This window comes from Pocillopora damicornis, chromosome 2 (genome assembly GCF_964200805.1).
Source record: "Pocillopora damicornis chromosome 2, jaPocDami1.2, whole genome shotgun sequence".
Lineage (NCBI taxonomy): Eukaryota > Metazoa > Cnidaria > Anthozoa > Scleractinia > Pocilloporidae > Pocillopora > Pocillopora damicornis.
Genome location: NC_142671.1, coordinates 28,527,078 through 28,543,944, shown reverse-complemented (window position 1 = coordinate 28,543,944; position 16,867 = coordinate 28,527,078). Strand labels below are relative to the sequence as shown.

The 16,867-nt window shown below is 39.2% G+C and overlaps 1 long non-coding RNA gene and 2 pseudogenes across 2 annotated transcripts; 1 reads left to right on the top strand and 2 right to left on the bottom strand.

The window, feature by feature from the left end:
* Positions 1-158: 158 nt before the first annotated feature.
* On the bottom strand, positions 159-7,250 carry LOC149050679 (uncharacterized). The gene is made up of 2 exons (XR_016184347.1): positions 797-7,250; positions 159-597 (listed from the first exon to the last, which is right to left on the bottom strand). It is a non-coding gene; the product is annotated as an uncharacterized LOC149050679 (long non-coding RNA).
* Positions 7,251-8,365: 1,115 nt separating this feature from the next.
* On the top strand, positions 8,366-9,734 carry LOC149050678 (52 kDa repressor of the inhibitor of the protein kinase-like; annotated as a pseudogene).
* A 386-nt stretch (positions 9,735-10,120) lies between these two features.
* LOC149050677 (uncharacterized) lies at positions 10,121-14,832 on the bottom strand (annotated as a pseudogene). The gene is made up of 9 exons (XR_016182706.1): positions 14,812-14,832; positions 14,429-14,590; positions 13,995-14,353; positions 12,644-13,183; positions 11,809-12,244; positions 11,496-11,657; positions 11,036-11,130; positions 10,625-10,813; positions 10,121-10,268 (listed from the first exon to the last, which is right to left on the bottom strand). The product of XR_016182706.1 is annotated as an uncharacterized LOC149050677 (transcript).
* Between the last annotated feature and the right edge of the window lie 2,035 nt (positions 14,833-16,867).

The window sequence follows — 16,867 nt, the reverse complement described above, 5'->3', positions numbered from 1 at the left end:
TGCAACAGCATGCTGTAGAACAAGATGAACTTGGGTTCATCATACCCAAGAGTGTCAGAATCAACTCTGCAAAATTTAAAGTGTGTCTTGGTCATTTGAATCATATGATACCCTATTATTTACTTTGATGCCTATCTACTATATTTCCTAGTTGCTTTGAAGATAGTGAAAGTGACTGTGTGCAAATTGAGCAATTCTCTGCTATTTTTCAAGTCTGGCTTGCAAGAGGATATGCCCATATGTTCCAGAGTAATCATAAAAACAGTCTTGAAAATGGAGCAGAAAACTATATTTTAGAAGTAAATGAATGCATTTCATTATTTAAGAACAAGATTATGAATATCATAAAGCAAAGAAGGTTGTTACAAATAGTACCCATCTGATATCTTTCTCTAAATCTTCATATGCTGGATCTTCTTCAGTCTCATCCTCTCCAGCGGAATCAGTGGAGCCCCTCTGCAACTTCCAATCCCAATCCTTTGTTTCTGTTTCTGTTTCTGTTTCTGTATCACTCCAAGCGCTTGACCAAACAAACAAATCCTCAGGCCCACGTTCCTCCTCTATGACATTTTCCTCCTCAGTTTCTGTTTCAGTCACCTTCTGTTTAGTGCAAACCATCAAAGGGGATTCAAAAGTTGTTGTCTTCATGAATGAAAAATCCTTAAACATGTTTGTTTGAGTAGTTCACAGCATAATAATGTATTAATGCGTGTTGAATGTGGACAATGATTTTCTACATGATGCGAAGGTACAAGAGAATAAACAAAATAATGGGATGGTTTATTTCAGTACTCACACTTTTTAGCTCCCTTATCTCCTTTTTCTGTTCTTTCACTGCGGTCTTCAAGCGCCTAACTTGTTTCTGCAAGGTTCTCACTTTTTATTTGTGCATGCAGTCTACATACGAGCTGCCTTGCAGTGGAGTTAAGATTGGGATAGAGTAACAACGGAGAGAGGTGTTTCACTGATCAGCGTTGTACAGCTAATATTTGCGGATGTTGAGGCAACTGGTGAAGTCAAATTGGTGGTACATGCCAGAAGAGGAGCAGCAATTGTCACATAGGATGCAGTGGAAATTGTATTGATGGAGCTCTCATGAATGTCACTTGAATCGGAGCACGGATTTTTCTCAACTCTATCATCAACAAAGTCGTGAAAATCTAACGAGTTAGAACTCTTTTTCGCTTCCATCTCGTACTCTGTCAATGCATCACGTCTCAACTATAGCCAAAATATAATAAATTCTGATCGATTACGTTTGACCTTATTGAAAGATGAGGAAATCACTGCTGACCTGACGCTTCTTGCGATCCGTTAATTCTTCCGAAACTTCTGACACAACTGCATGTATTGTGGGAATAGAGCCCTTGATGAGGACTCTATTCCGCTTCGTGTTCGCCAAACCCTAGAGAGTAAATGCCAAGCTGTTTTCGTAACAACTTCTCTCGAAATGGACGGAACACAAAAAGGCATGCTTTGAAATCGGCTCTTTGAAATCTACTCGGTGGCGCTGCACAAATTTCAACCATTTCTCTCTCACAGCGCGATCCACGGGAAATTGGTGCATCGAGATGCCTGGCGTGTAGCTGGTGTTCGTACAGCTTTGATTGTTGGGCGCTCCGGCGACACAATAGCGTCCACCTTTCCTCACTGGCTTCTTCTTTTCCGCCATGTCGTTAAGTGAGAGTACAACAACCTGACGTCACAGCCTCAGCTCATGTGACTTTTTGGCCGCGCGGTCGAGGAGACAAATTTCAGGCCGCGTTCGCGCGAAGTTCGAACGGAAAAAAAAATGCTTTAAGCATTTTTGTCAAATTTTAACTCTCAAACCGTTTATCTTATATCTAGTTACCTAAAAACAGTTAAAAAATTTTCGTGTCATGTACACTTTAAGGAGAGCACGCACAGTTGATTTAATATTCTTTTTAACACTTCCCTAAATTTAAAAAATCATTTCAACTCCACCCAATTAGACGAAAATCGTCTGTCTCATAATTGAGAAATTGTGTCTTTTAGTAAGATTAGCAGGTGTTACCACCTCCAGAAAATACCAAGTAAACAACGCTATTCAGGCGCAGGATAGGTTTACATAAGTAAACAGCTCAGTGCAGTTAAAGCCAAGTTAAATTTAATTTGGAGAGTCAATGAAGACATGAAATAGCCCCAATTACATTAAGATGAAGTCAAACACTTTTATTCATTAAGCAGAAAATAATCCTCAGTGTAATAGCTTACACTTTGTTGTTGTAATTGTTGATTACAGGGACTTGTCCAACAACCAATTAAAGAATCTATCTTCAGGAGTTTTTACCGGCCTCAGGGTCCCCCGATATGCTTCTCTGAACATGTAAGTAAGACTGTTAAACTTTGATTTTAAAAATTGTTTTAAGGGACCAAAAGTAGATCAAGGTCTACACCTTACTCAGGTAAGTGTCGGGATGAAATGAGAGAAAGAAAGGGTGCATGGATGCTGAAGTGACTCTTCCCCAATCCATGAGGTGTTGCTTACAGGAATGACAGTAATGTAGCCAGACATATGTTATGAAAACCATCAAGCGACGTAGATATAAGTCTGCAACATTAGAATCCATCAATTCTTTCTATCATAAAAAAAAAAACTATTGCTTTTTGTTTTTTTTTTTTTTCGTGTATCCGGTTATGGCGAGGACTTCATGAAAATTTACCAGTCATTGGGCGTGATTGTCCGGTTAAATAGAAGTTTCGAAAGAAATAATGTCATCTTCTGAGACAAACGTTTTGTAACCGTGGGCGTAAGTCAACAAACGGAATCAAGTACATAGTCACGTGTTATTTGAATGAATAAAGTTCGGCCCTTTATTTATAATTGGTCAGCTCCGTGAAGTCTATCGTTTGATTTTCAGATTTATAACAGTCCATCAGTCTCTTTTGGTTGATTTTGATCCGTCTGTCATAATTCAGGGTCTTTTGGTTTATAGAAACAGCAGCTCAGACTACTTCGCTTAGATCTTGAAAGTTCACATCAGCTTGGTATCATACTCTTGATTCTACTGTTACCTTTGGCAAAATTGAAAATTTTATCAGAAATGTTTTTGATCTTAATGTAACTTGATTATGAAGAATGCGGCTCACCACGTGACCCTAACTTTTGTTCCCCAATGATTGCCACAACATACACCAGGCACTAAAATTTGTGGAAAGTGCGGCGTCACTGACGGAAACAATATGACTTCGTGAACGCCTTTGGTTGGACATAATGACTAGACGCTCAAGATAAATAGCCATTTAGACAGTAAGATTGTCGCTCTCGGTGATGAAATGGAGACGAAGTTGATCATGCAAGCGCTTGACCGAAGAGTCTCACTTCACTTTTCAGTCAATTATTTCTTGATACCAATAATGAGCAGCAAGTGGACTTGGAACGAGCCAAGAGAGACTTAACAGGAGTTTAATTTGTTTGCTTATTTCCTGAAAGAATGCAAATTTAGTGTCAATCCAACCAGACGCTATTAAAACGTTAACGTCCTTGGGGGTTTATTGAGGAATGAATAGGCGACTTTTTAGTGGGAGGTCGTAATTCAACCTTCATGATAAAAAAAAAAATAATGATCCAAAGATAGCCGATGTATCAGTGAAAACTTTCTAATTTAAAAAAAAAGCTTAAACTCATAAGCATTAGCCCGCTCAAAGTAATCTTTTTAAGGGTTAAATTTGTGTTTAATTTGTGTGGTTTACCTTCTTTGACGTAATTGTTACCTAGTGATATCTCTTGGCGGAATAGTTCAGGATTTGTCCAAAAAAACTGAGTACAAATGTTTGATAGCATAGGAAGCTCCGGTTAGAATTCAGGCGTTCCACCGTCAGAGGTTTCGCTGTTAACGATGTTACACGACATAATGCCTACGTGGTATCCAAAAGGTGAAAAGGAGACATCGTGGAGAATTGGAAATTATAGCAAGACAACTGTTATTTTAAAGTCATGTCACCTTTGATATGGGAAATCTGTTATGAAAAATTTGCGCTCGCTCTATGTTAAAAAACCATTTGACACCCTAGCCTACGTGTAGCCGTACCTTCCCCCCAAGGTGAAACGGGAGCGAGGGAAAGTCTACGGAAACTTGACACTAATCGTGTTTCGTAACGTCACTCTAATTTACGCAAAAAATATCATTTGATAATATTTGTTTGCGAAGTGGCACGTGTTAGCGACAAGGTTATCGAGATAAACAACAACACTGAAGTGAATTCATTTTCCATTTTTCGGGTAAATCTGCATGCAATTCAGCGTCCGATTTCAAATACGTACCTTGCTTTAAGGATATAGGAAAAGATTATGAGCGATTTTTTTGTATAGAGTAAGAAGAGGACGATGTTCGATTAGCATCGCGCTTACGAGAGTTCACGCGGTTTCTACTTGCATTTGTAAACAGTGCCACGGTCGACGAAAAAAAGTTGGATCATTTTCCGCAGAGTCTCAAGGTTTTTTACCGATTTCTTTAAGAGATTATTACGCTGCAAGCGTGAAGAAAGAGCGACTCTTTTCTCAGTCGAAAGAATCGCTGCAAGAAACAACTAGCTTTAATCTAAGTGACTAAACGTCCGGCAGCCGGACAAGGTCTTAATAGCTTCGAAGCACCGTTCGCAAAGAGACCAAAGGTTGAAGGCGCTCTTGGCCCAAGTACATTACGATAGTGCACCTGGTCTTCCGCGGGCGGCACAATAGATATAGTGACCGGTTTCTTCTAGAGAAGAGAGGCGATCGATCACTGGCGCTGCTTGATGTATCAAAGATTTTCTATAGCCAGTTTGTAACGAAACGGAGACATCGTTACCTTCGAAAAACGTATCTATGGCTTTCTGCTATTCTTCTTGAAATATCTCCGTCCCAAAAGTCACGCAAACTTTCCTTAAAACCTCGTCTTAGATCGCTGTTGTCTGAAAAGTTGACCATTGTTGACCAAGTTGTTCACCGTCTGGTTTGTTAGTTTGAAAAAAAAAAACCAACTCTAGTCAATCAGAATTGACGAAAGAATCGGTAAAATGGGTTAACCAATAAAAGGTCATTATACATTTTCTTGCAAAAGAGTGACGTCACGGAACACGATTGGTGTCCGGGTTTGCGTAGACCTTACCTCGCCTTCTTTTCGCCTTGACGCGGGAAGGATACGGCTACACATAGGCAATTAACAACTGCACTCTACTACTTGTAATTCCTACAACCCGGCAATGAAACCAGTGGTGGGAAGTAAGAGTCTTAAAGAAAGATTTAAAAATTGTGCTTGGCTTTAATTCAGGAATGGAGATAAACTTGTTAACTGTCTATAAAGAACTTTTTTCGATGTTACCAATTGTCATGCTTATCCAATTGTCGTTGGATAAGCCATTTGACTGGATGACTCTCATTGTGGCGTAGTGTCAATAGTAATAAGTAGCCGCACCGGTAGACATCGGGTAAAAATTGCGTCAAGAGCAGAATTCTGTTGTATCACTCTCTCATTCTCTAATCTCGACAACACAAAAAGCAGCTCAGAAGCGCATTCGCTGCAAGACCACTTGGAGGCAACAGCTGATAAACCGCTTAGGAACGGTTTAATGCAAGCGCTTCAACAGCGGTGATGAAGGCCTAAAGACAACCGCTTGGAAACAGTTTGATAAACAGTCTAAGGCAACCGCTTGAAGACATCTCAAGCGGGCTTTTGAATACAACCGCTATAACACCTCTGGTGAATGCTCGACGTTAGTTGCCATAACCGCTCATAATGGCATGGAAACAGTCTCTACAATGAATATGGAACGTTTTTGGAAGAGAACGTGGATATCGAGGAAAACCATCTGTTCCTCATTATAAACAGCAAATCTAAAACAAACAAAAAAAAGTGAAAAATGAATTTCCCATCTTCAATTTCCCTTTGTCATTTTTCCATTCCCCATTCTCCAGCGCGTGTTACATCTGAACTTTATCATCATAAAGGATAAGCCAACAAAGATTTTTTTTAGTCTATAACTACCCGAGTTTTATCTAGGTTTTGAAATGAAGCTCAGCAAACAAAATTATATCTTTTTGACCAGATAGTCAGACCGCGATGGACTATCAAGACTATCTACGCAGACCGATTGTATGATATGAGTTTGTCTCGAGACAAGTAAAAAAAACTGGAACATCTCTTATGAGAGAAAAGTCAAACTACATAATAATTTACTACGTTACCGTTACAACCAATATTTCTTGGGGACACTTCAAATCGATGAACCAGAACTAAGCTATATTTAATTGAGCTGTATTGTTGTACAGCCCTTGATTTTAAAAGAAACGACCATTAAGCAATACTACACACCAAAATGTCTAATAAGTTGTTCATTATCTAACTGCTTTTTTTTTTGCCGAGTTTCTCTGCTAATTTTTTATAAGGCGGGAAAAGCAAAGCGGAAAGAGAAGCGTAGCGCGTGCCGCTGTCCGGTTAAACAGGTTTATTTACCGTACAAAACAACCAACTGTACAATATCGTAGGATATTTGTGATTCACTTGTGTTCCATTCGCGCCTTATTTGTACTATACTTCGTGCAGTTAGATATAATTTTGAAATAAAGGGTTGTGTTCTACAGATTAAAATGTTGGAATGAAGGACAACTCGGAGGTTAAAGTGTATATGAAACGAAGATTTTTTCCCTGGATTTTGGCAGTTCAAAATGTATGATAAGCTGTGAGACAGTTACAAAATGATAATTTTTTTTCTCTGACCGCTTTTCTTCATGCAAAACTTGCTCGATTTCTAAATAAAACTCTCAGGAGACTGGGGACGAGAAACAAGATTATGACGTCACGTTGTTTGATCGCTTAATCAGTGAACGAAGTAATTTACGACGAAACCACGCGTACTTGTCAAATCCGTCGCTTTCCGCTATGTCTGTTTCCACGACATCCAGTGATTCCGAGGTCAGTAATGAATCGGGTGACTCCTCTAGGAGTCTCGATTGGGCGCAGAGTGACAGTTCTAATAGCGAAAGCAGTTATCGATGGTGTTGTCATCCCATATGAAGATGAGCCGCTTGCGGATTTTGGCGAAGAAGTAAGCCCGAACGCAAATGAAGAAGAATCAGATATTGATGGACTCACCCCGTCGACTTAGGAGTCTAGATTTGAAGGAAATGTGAGTGTGGATTCATGGTAAGTTGAAAGATTTACCGTGATTCCTTTTGAACATAAGCAGGACTGATATGCGCTCCTGCGTTGCTACGTTTGTCCGATAATTTGTCATTTACCTCTTCCAGGTGTGAATGCGAGCAGTGCTATACTGAAATGTTAGTCGGTGCCCTCGAGTTTCGATGTTGCAGAGAAGTCACTAATTCATTCGCGAAATTGATATTTGATGGTTCGATCGAACGAATCAATTGCATCACCAAACATGAAGACTTTAACGCCATTACAAACCGCGCCGTTCTTCTGCAAGTCGCTCCTCTCCTTAGACGCCAAGATAGAGGAACCTATCGTCGCCGCAGTGGAGGGTTAGAAAACAAGTAAGGTTTTTTCCTTTTAAATCGGTAGTTCATCATTCTGTCATTCTTGTTTTAATGGCTTGACCTAATAATTGGGATACTTGTGGTTTTATATTAATTTTTGAATTCTCCAGTCATAAGAAACGAGTCTCCTGTCATTCAGTTAGGAGTGAAGGTCCAGTAATTACTTGAACTGTAGATGTCTTCATTTCTCACTTTTATGTTTACATATAGGTTCATCAGAGCCGCTTCATATAGCTGGACAACAAGGTGGCTTTGTGGGTCAGAGGCGGATCCAGGGGAGGGGTTGAGGGGGTTGCAACCCCCCCTTTGAGGAGCATTTGTCTCTTGTTATTTGTTTTATTCTTCTTAAATTAATTATAAATAAAATCTTCTTACAAAGTTTTTCTACTTCTACCATTCGACTGCTTGTCAAGTTATAAAAGGTAATGTACATTTTGCGAAACGTGTATGCGTCAAAAATTAAGGAAAGGCTTACAGCAGAGCTAAGGACTAAGGACCTTCCTTTCACGATCATAGCTGACAAGAACACTGATCCACACTCAAACCAGGAGATCTTCTCTTTATGCTTGAGGTTTGTGGACCAGTCTTCGCCAAACGATCCTCATATCAAAGAATGCCTGATTAATTTCATTCATTTGGAACGAAATGCCACCATGATTTCAAGAAAGATTTTGGAATCTCTCTCTGATCCATCTATTTCTTTGGATCCCAGCAACATCCGTGGTCAGGCATATGATGGAGCTTCCGTTATGCGAAGTGGAAAGGAAGGAGTGCAGGCCAAGATAAAAGAGATCAATCCGTTAGCTCTTTTCACACATTGCTATGCTCACTGCCTGAACCTCTCCATCGCAACATCATGCAAACTGTCGGAAGTGCGAAATTTGATAGGTCAGATTAACGAGGCATATCTATTTTTAAATAACAGCCCAAGCGACAACAGCTGTTTGCGTTGACTCGGAAAGAATACCTGCCTGAGAATTCTTACAGCAAGCTTCCAGGTCTATGGAAGACACGCTGGGTGGAGACACACGAGCCTAGATTTTTTCCAGGAAATGTACGAGCTCCTAGTCACCTTTCTAGATGCTTTTATTTCCCCGTACGAGTACCCAAACTTGAAATCGTCTACGTGAAGCTGGAATTGGGACAAAGATATCATCACAAAAGCCCAGGGACTGAAAGCCTCTTTGTTGTCATTCCAAACCGTAGTGGTTTTTATTGCAACCAGGAATACTCTTGATGAAGTCAAAACTCTTGCATCAAAGCTGCAGAAACGGGATCAAGATATTTTTGAAGCTTACATGATGGCTGACGAAGTAATTGGAAACATCAAGTCCGTCAGAAAAAACATTGACAGCGACTTTCAAGTTTGGTACAAACAAATATTAGACCTTGCTAAAAAATTGGGAATTGTTGAAGCTATATTCCCAGGAAGACACGCAAACAGAGGAATCGCCCAAACATTCCCAGCTGTAGTCCAATTTATCATTACAAAAAATCTGTGGCCATTCCCCTTCTTGATTCTCCGATTATTCAAATGCAAGACCGATTTTCTGACGAAGATCGCCACGCCCGTCACTTGCTTTATCTAGTACCCTCTACCATAGTTAATAACACCCTGGAGCTATCTGAAGCAACAGAAGGCATGTTGTTCTGGGACAATGGCCTTCCATTCCCAAATCCCTTTGGAATGAGCTGCGAAGATGGCAAATTATGTGGCAGTCAGCAGAGAAGGAACTTCCAAGCAATCTTCTACTCGCACTTGGCGCGTGTGACGAGGATGCTTTTCCAAACATCCATCGTCTTCTTCTCATTGCACGTACTCTACCAATCAGTATTGCGGAAGCCGAGTGGTCCTTTCGCTCATGAAATGGATCAAGACGAGCACCAGATCAATGATATGTGAAGAGCGCTTTTCAGATCTCGCCATTATTGCTGTGCATTACCCTGAGAGATTCGAGGTAGACAAGATATGCGAGGCCTTTATAAAAGCTCATCCTAGAGTCTCTTTAAGGCTACGTTCTTTGATTAACCAGGTATTTAGAGAAAGGACAAATAACTATTTTTCATACTGCTGTCCCTTTCAATTATGCACTTTCATTTTTGGGTTTATTGTTGAGAAATAAGATAAACTCCAGATTTTATATCATACCTACACAACGCTTTTCAGGAATTCTGTAAATGGCGTTTTAGATGGAAAAATCGGAATTTTTTTTTGCGTGGGGGGGGGGGGGAGGGGGGGGAGGGAAGGAGCATAGCTCTGGACCCCTTGCGCCAGAGGCACGGGGCCGTCACTTGACTTCCACATCATTGGCGTTAAAGGTTACTAGAATAGTGTACAACCCCCCCTTTGAGAAAATCTTGGAACCGCCCCTGTGGGTACATAGGCTGGGAAAAGAGACGACCTCTCCCAGCTTGTGTTTATCACAGTATAAGGAAAAAATACAACCCACGACAACATAGGGGATATGCTAATGTCCAGGATGGAGAGGTGCATTGAACTCTTGTAAATGTACCTCATTGGTCCATGAAAATAAATGCTCCCGGTTTAGTTTCATTTGCATGGGCCATGTCATTTTGTATATACTTCAAAAAATAGTAATAAAGACCATGAGAAAGCAGACATGGATAACAAACTGTGAGTCACTTTATTTGCCACTTTTCTTCTTGTGACAATGAGATGGCCTCTTGCTTTTGCGGGTGCGTCTAGAAGTGGATTGACTACTGCTTGGTTGACTGTTGCCATCAGCTTGTTGTGAAGTTTGTTCTGATTCTATAGGATAACAATGGTGATATAGTATGTCAGTGCATCGTTACAGTGTAGGTGTGTTACTTTGTATGCCCATAGACAAATGTGTTTAATCCAGACTGAATACAAATGTGCTTCATTCTCACTTGTCTTGAGTTGGGAATAAAAAATTTACATTTAGCAACAAAGCCCATCTACAGGCATTCCCAACTTCGAGTAGAGAGTTGCATATCCACAGGTGGATAAATAAGCAGCCCCCCACAGACAGGTGGCAAAAATGAAATAATTCACACTTACTAACACTTCATTGTAATATTATATTCATTTCATGTTAAATTTGGATAATTGAAATAAATGGATTGATAAAGCTATTAACTAACCAGGTGGAAATAATGCTGTTTTCTTCATTGCCTTTTTTGCGTTATATGCCTTTATAGCTTCCTCCTTGCTCAATCTTTTTGAAAACTGCCGATTGAGGGCCTCAGGTGTTCATGCATACTTCTTAATTATTTCCTCCCTCTTTTCTTTTGGAAAATAGAAGAGTAGTTTCTTCAAACCATCAACATAACCTGAAAACAACAACAACAACAAAAATATCTACATATTACAATATACAAAAAGGTATGTAAACAGTTCAGGTTCAGGGTATTTCTAAACAAGAAATAATACTCTTTTGAAGGGTATCAGGGTTTTACCAGAGAATATGACAAGTAAAGCAAAGTATTAAAACATCAGTCATGTTGTTTTCTTATAAATAAGAGTTAATCCACTGTAGTCATATTTATTCTTACCATAGGTAGGTGGGCATGCCACCTCTCACACAACTTCCTCTCCCATTTTAAATTTTGGGTAAGTGACCTGAACAAACTCTTTTCCATCAAATGCCCTTTATGTATAGGTTCATAAAAAAAAATGACTGGAAATCATTTAGAGGAAAGAAACACCAAAACATAGATATGCTATTCTGATTAAGTAAGAGACATGAACATAAAATTAGTACAAGTGACTCCCTTTGAAATAAATGGGGTAATTTTCTAAGGAAACTGGTGCTGTATCAGCAGAGAAGTGTAACAAAATAATTTGGTTTCATCAACTGAGTTAATTTTTTAGATTGGTCACAGTAAAGTGGTTTTAAAGCTAAGAAAGCCTTAGAACACTTTATGGTGGCCAATCTACATCATGGACTTGGTGGATTAAAAAGAATAAAAATCTGTGAAAAAAGAAAACTGATTTCTACACAATCAAAATTACCTGCTGAGAGTCCCCAGCCAAGTAAAACAAGTCATTTTAGGATGCCAATAGTTCAAGGTTGCATGGAAGCCTTTCAGGCAACTTGTCTGGGCATCTGGTGAAAGTTTCTTTATGTCATTTTCTTGGTCAACAGTAGTTTCAGTTTGTCAAATGCTTCAGTTCCTGTTAAAGGTAAATATGCAAGAAATTACACAGTGGTCTAGTTTGTTGACAACAGTGGATTGAGTTATTTGCCTAAGAGGTATTGTAAATAAAAACAGAACTGGCAATTGCAAGTTGAAAAAGATATGCAGTATATTATTGATTTTCATACCAACTCTAATCCACTTCCTGGGTTCAAGCTGTCCATGACAGCGCTGTTTGTAAAGTGGATCTGGGTGGTTGTTGTGCTTGTTGCTGACATGATGCAAAAATGAATTCCATGTGGCAAGGATGAGGGACTCAAACCCAGCCTTTGTCGAGGTTGCACACCAGCAGAGATGCTTTCTTATTCCCTTCATCCACTCTTTTATAATTTCACATCCTTTCTCTCTACTCAGAGCCAACAACTTTTTCCCTAGTGATCTTGCCACATGCCATATATCAAAATAGTGCTTGGTGTTGACACAGTTCTCCCTAATCCATTTTGCAATGCCTCTGTGCCTATCAGACACAAAAATACCAATTGGTAAACCAAGATGCTGCAAAAAAGAAAAACACCTCTTCACTTCTTCCAGTTCAGTCTGTTGACTGCCTCCAGTTTCATTTGCCTGAGACAAACAAGAAAATAAAGGTTATCAAACCACCAGGAAATACCAAACAAATCATTGGCTCTTGTAATTTTTATTATTATTACTATTATTATTAACATCATTATCATTTTGTCTATTATTCATCAGACCATTCCATTTCATTGAACTCATCATTTATATCATAATTATTTAGGTATATACCATACAGAAACCCAGCAACCAAAGAAATTAATTTCTTTCTGTCGATAAACCAAGAAAAGGTTAAAAAAATTACATTGTTGAGACACATGTTTGTCTCTTCAGTTGAGGAGGTGAATAGTATCTGCTAGCCACTTCCAACTGGCCAATCAGCACACATGAAAAGCACTATTCACCTGTGTGGTATACACTAATAACCAGTATTCATACAAAACTTACCTGAACTTGTTCAAAGTGGACAACCTTCAAGGTTGTGGTACAAAACATTATGTACACTCCATATTTGGCAGAGTGCCGCATGGAATCAAACCTGCCATCCCCTCTCCAAGCCACATTTTTTATCTTCTTTATACTCTCTGTCAGATTAGCCTGATATCTTTCCCAGTATAGAAGGACAGCAGGGAACAGGAAAGATCTTTGATGTCAAAAAAGGTGTGCCCAGAATATCCACAGAACTCCATATGGTGGAACACCAGCAAGACCTTGCTTATAGATGTACCAACCACCAAGACTCCAAAACTCAATAGGATATTACCAGCAGGGAATTTTCCCAGAACAGTTGGTTGTGATTTCCAAGAGTACTCTTGGTGACATTGTGAACAAGTCTGAGTCACTTTGACCAGGGTTCCACACTGCCTCATTCTAGCTTTTGGAGAATTTCCTTTGCAGTTGAAACAGAACATTGTAAACAGTTGCAACAGCATGCTGTAGAACATGATGAACTTGGGTTCATCATACCCAGGAGTGTCAGAATCAACTCTGCAAAATTTAAAGTGCGTCTTGGTCATTTGAATCATATGATACCCTATTATTTACTTTGATGCCTATCTACTACATTTCCTAGTTGCTTTGAAGATATTGAAAGTGACTGTGTGCAATTTGAGCAATTCTCAATTATTTTTCAAGTCTGGTTTGCAAGAGGATATGCCCGTATGTTCCAGAGTAATCATAAAAACAGTGTTTAAAATGGAGCAGAAAACTATATTTTAGAAGTAAATGAATGCATTTCATTATTTAAGAAAAAGATTATGAATATAATAAAGCAAAGAAGGTTGTTACGAATAGTACCCACCTGATATCCTTCTCTAAATCTTCATCTGATGGATCTTCTTCAGTCTCATCCTCTCCAGTGGAATCTGTGGAGCCCCTCTACAACTTCCAATCCCCATCCTTTGTTTCTGTTTCTGTATCACTCCAAGCGCTTGACCAAACAAACAAATCCTCAGGCCCACGTTCCTCCTCTATGACATTTTCCTCCTCAGTTTCTGTTTCAGTCACCTTCTGTTTAGTGCAAACCATCAAAGGGGATTCAAAAGTTGTTGTCTTCATGAATGAAAAATCCTTAAACATGTATGTTTGAGTAATTCACAGCATAATAATATATTAATGTGTGTTGAATGTGGACAATGATTTTCAACATGATGCGAAGGTACAAGAGAATAAACAAAATAATAGGATGGTTATTTCAGTACTCACACTTTTTAGCTCCCTTATCTCCTTTTTCTGTTCTTTTACTGCGGTCTTCAAGCGCCTAACTTGTTTCTGCAAGGTTCTCACTTTTTATTTGTGCATGCAGTCTACACAATAGCTGCCTTGCAGTGGAGTTAAGATTCGGAATGGAGTAACAGCGGAGAGAGGTGTTTCACTGATCAGCGTTGTACGGCTAGTATTTGCGGATGTTGAGGCAACTGGTGAAGTCAAATGGGTGGTACATGCCAGAAGAGGAGCAGCAATTGTAGCATTGGATGTAGTGGAAATTGTATTGATGGAGCTCTCATGAATGTCACTTGAATCGGAGCACGGATTTTTCTCAACTCTATCATCAACAACGTTGTGAAAATCTAACGAGTTAGAACTTGATGCTCTCGCCTCTTCGACTTTCCTCTTTTTCGCTTCCATCTCGTACTCTGTCAATACATCACGTCTCAACTATAGCCAAAATATAATAAATTCTGATCGATTACGTTTGACCTTATCGAAAGATGACTGGAAATCACTGCTTACCTGACGCTTCTTGCGATCCGTTAATTCTTCCGAAACTTCTGACACAACTGCATGTATTGTAGGAATAGAGCCCTTGATGAGGACTTTATTCCGCTTCGTGTTCACTATACCCTCCAGAGTAAATGCCAAGCTATTTTCGTAACAACCCCTCTCGAAATGGGGCTAAACTTCAGAATACCCCGCAACTCATTTACATGTGTCGGGAGGCTTTGAAGATCGAGGCATAACACAATAGACGCTATTCTTATTCAATGACATGTAAATAAGTTGCGGGGTATTTTGAAGTTGCTCCCGAAATAGACGGAGCACAATGAGGCATGCTTTAAAATCGGCTCTTTGAAAATCTACTCGGTGCCGCTGCACAAATTTCAAACTTTCCTCACTGGCTTCATCTTTTCCACCATGTCGTTAGTGAGAGTACAATAACCTGACGTCACAGCCTCAGCTCATGTGACTTTTTGGCCGCGCGGTCGAGGAGACAAAATTCAGGCCGCGTTCGCGCGTAGTTCGAACGGAAAAAAAATGCTTAAAACCATTTTTTGTCAAATTTTAACTCTCAAACCGTTTATCTTATATATCTAAGTACCTAAAAACAGTAAAGAAATTTTTCGTGTCATATACACAATTTGTTTGAGCCGTGGGAAGTCCGTTCACCACTCCATTTAAGATTAATAATAATGATAATGATAAGAATAATAATGATGATGAATCTGGATGCTCAAATTCCATCACATTTTCAAATGCGCATCATAGTTTAAGAGCTAAAATATTACAATCAACTAAAGCTATGAAGAAAAGGGAATATGAATGAAAGGTTACCACAAAGACGACATTGTAATTAAAAGTGAAATTTGAACTACAGTAAATCGCTTTGATTGAAAATGCCTATTGAGCGATTTCGATTGTATTTGCCCCCCCCCCCTATGTTCAGAGGAAGTGCATTCAAGATTTAAAAAGAGAATAAAAATTGTCCACCCATAGGCTAGCCTCAGACTGAAAACAGATATGAATTAAAAGGAATCTGTTTTTAGAAATTCTGAGATCATAATTAGGTAAGAGGGAGCCCAATATTTTTTAATTTAACGAATCATAAAAGTAGTTGGAACTATTTCAAACTCCATTCTGTTTCTTATCGGTAGCCAACGTAATTAAAAAATAAGCGATGTTATATAGCAAATGTTGTTCAGTTTAAGATTATCGTTCAACATCCATCAACGGGTGTATCCCTTACGCAGTGTTTGATACTTTTCATAGCAAGAAATGCGTCCATTCAAATGATCGCAACTTCCTAAATGAAACAAGGTTAACTTTAAGGTTGGTCACGCTGTTTTCAGTTTGAATGGCAGTGTCAGATTATCCGAAAACAGGATGTCTGGCATACGTTGACCACTGATAAAGTTATCTGAGTTCCGCTTAATTATCACATCCATGGCCCAGTTCATGTGTTGATTCCGACACGCGTCGATTTAATGATATCAACTCCAATAAATCAAAGAAATGACAAGCCACCGTGTGATTGTCATCATCAAAGCTCATGTCGAAATCACCAGTTAAGAAAAGAGGATCACGAGATAAAATAATGGGTTCCAAGAAGTCTGAAAATTCCTCAATAAAACTGATAATAGTCACAAGATTGGTTCTTAGAGTACGGTCGACGATATATTACAGCCAGTGTAAGGCGTGAATTTCGAAGATTTGAGGGAGACCATTCGGAACATTCAGAAGACGTTTTTGAACGAAATTAGAGTTTGCGAAAAACCGACCAAAGAGCAGCTTCTTATTATTATTTTTTAATCTCGTTTTCTTGCTCAAATGTCTGAATGGTGTTACTGATCTCAATGTTCATGATTTTGTTTCCTTTTTTTATCTTACGGGCGTCGCCTCGCAAGGGTCATGGGGTGCTGTTCGCACCAGGCCTGTTGGGTCCACGACTTTTTACGTCTGCTTTGCTATCTCAATAATTGTTCTTGCTGTATCTTATACTTTCGATTTTTATCGTGTGTTATATTATTGTACTAGTATTATATGAGTAATATCCAATAAAGCTGTTGAAAAAAAAAATAAATAAACAGAAGAAGTGTACTCCCACCTTCACGAGTACTTTTGGGGAAACTAAATACAGTGTAGCTTGAAGCCAGGAGAAGCTATCGCATTACAAATTTCAGGGTCGTTATCTGATAACAAAGTTTCGTTTTTTACAAATAAGTCAGCATTACATTGATAGAAGTAATCAGCAAAAAATGCAGATTTGTTCGCAATAGAGCGAGCATTCAGGGTGCACACAGTCAGATTAGTATGGCCGTTGTTGTCTGATGAAGATCGGATACACAATTAATCTGCGCAAGATTGGAATGGTTGTGATGGTTCCGTCGTCTACATTTCAAAGTACAACTATTTGTTGTTAAAGTCGTGATAAGTGGACCAGCAACTAGTGTCGCC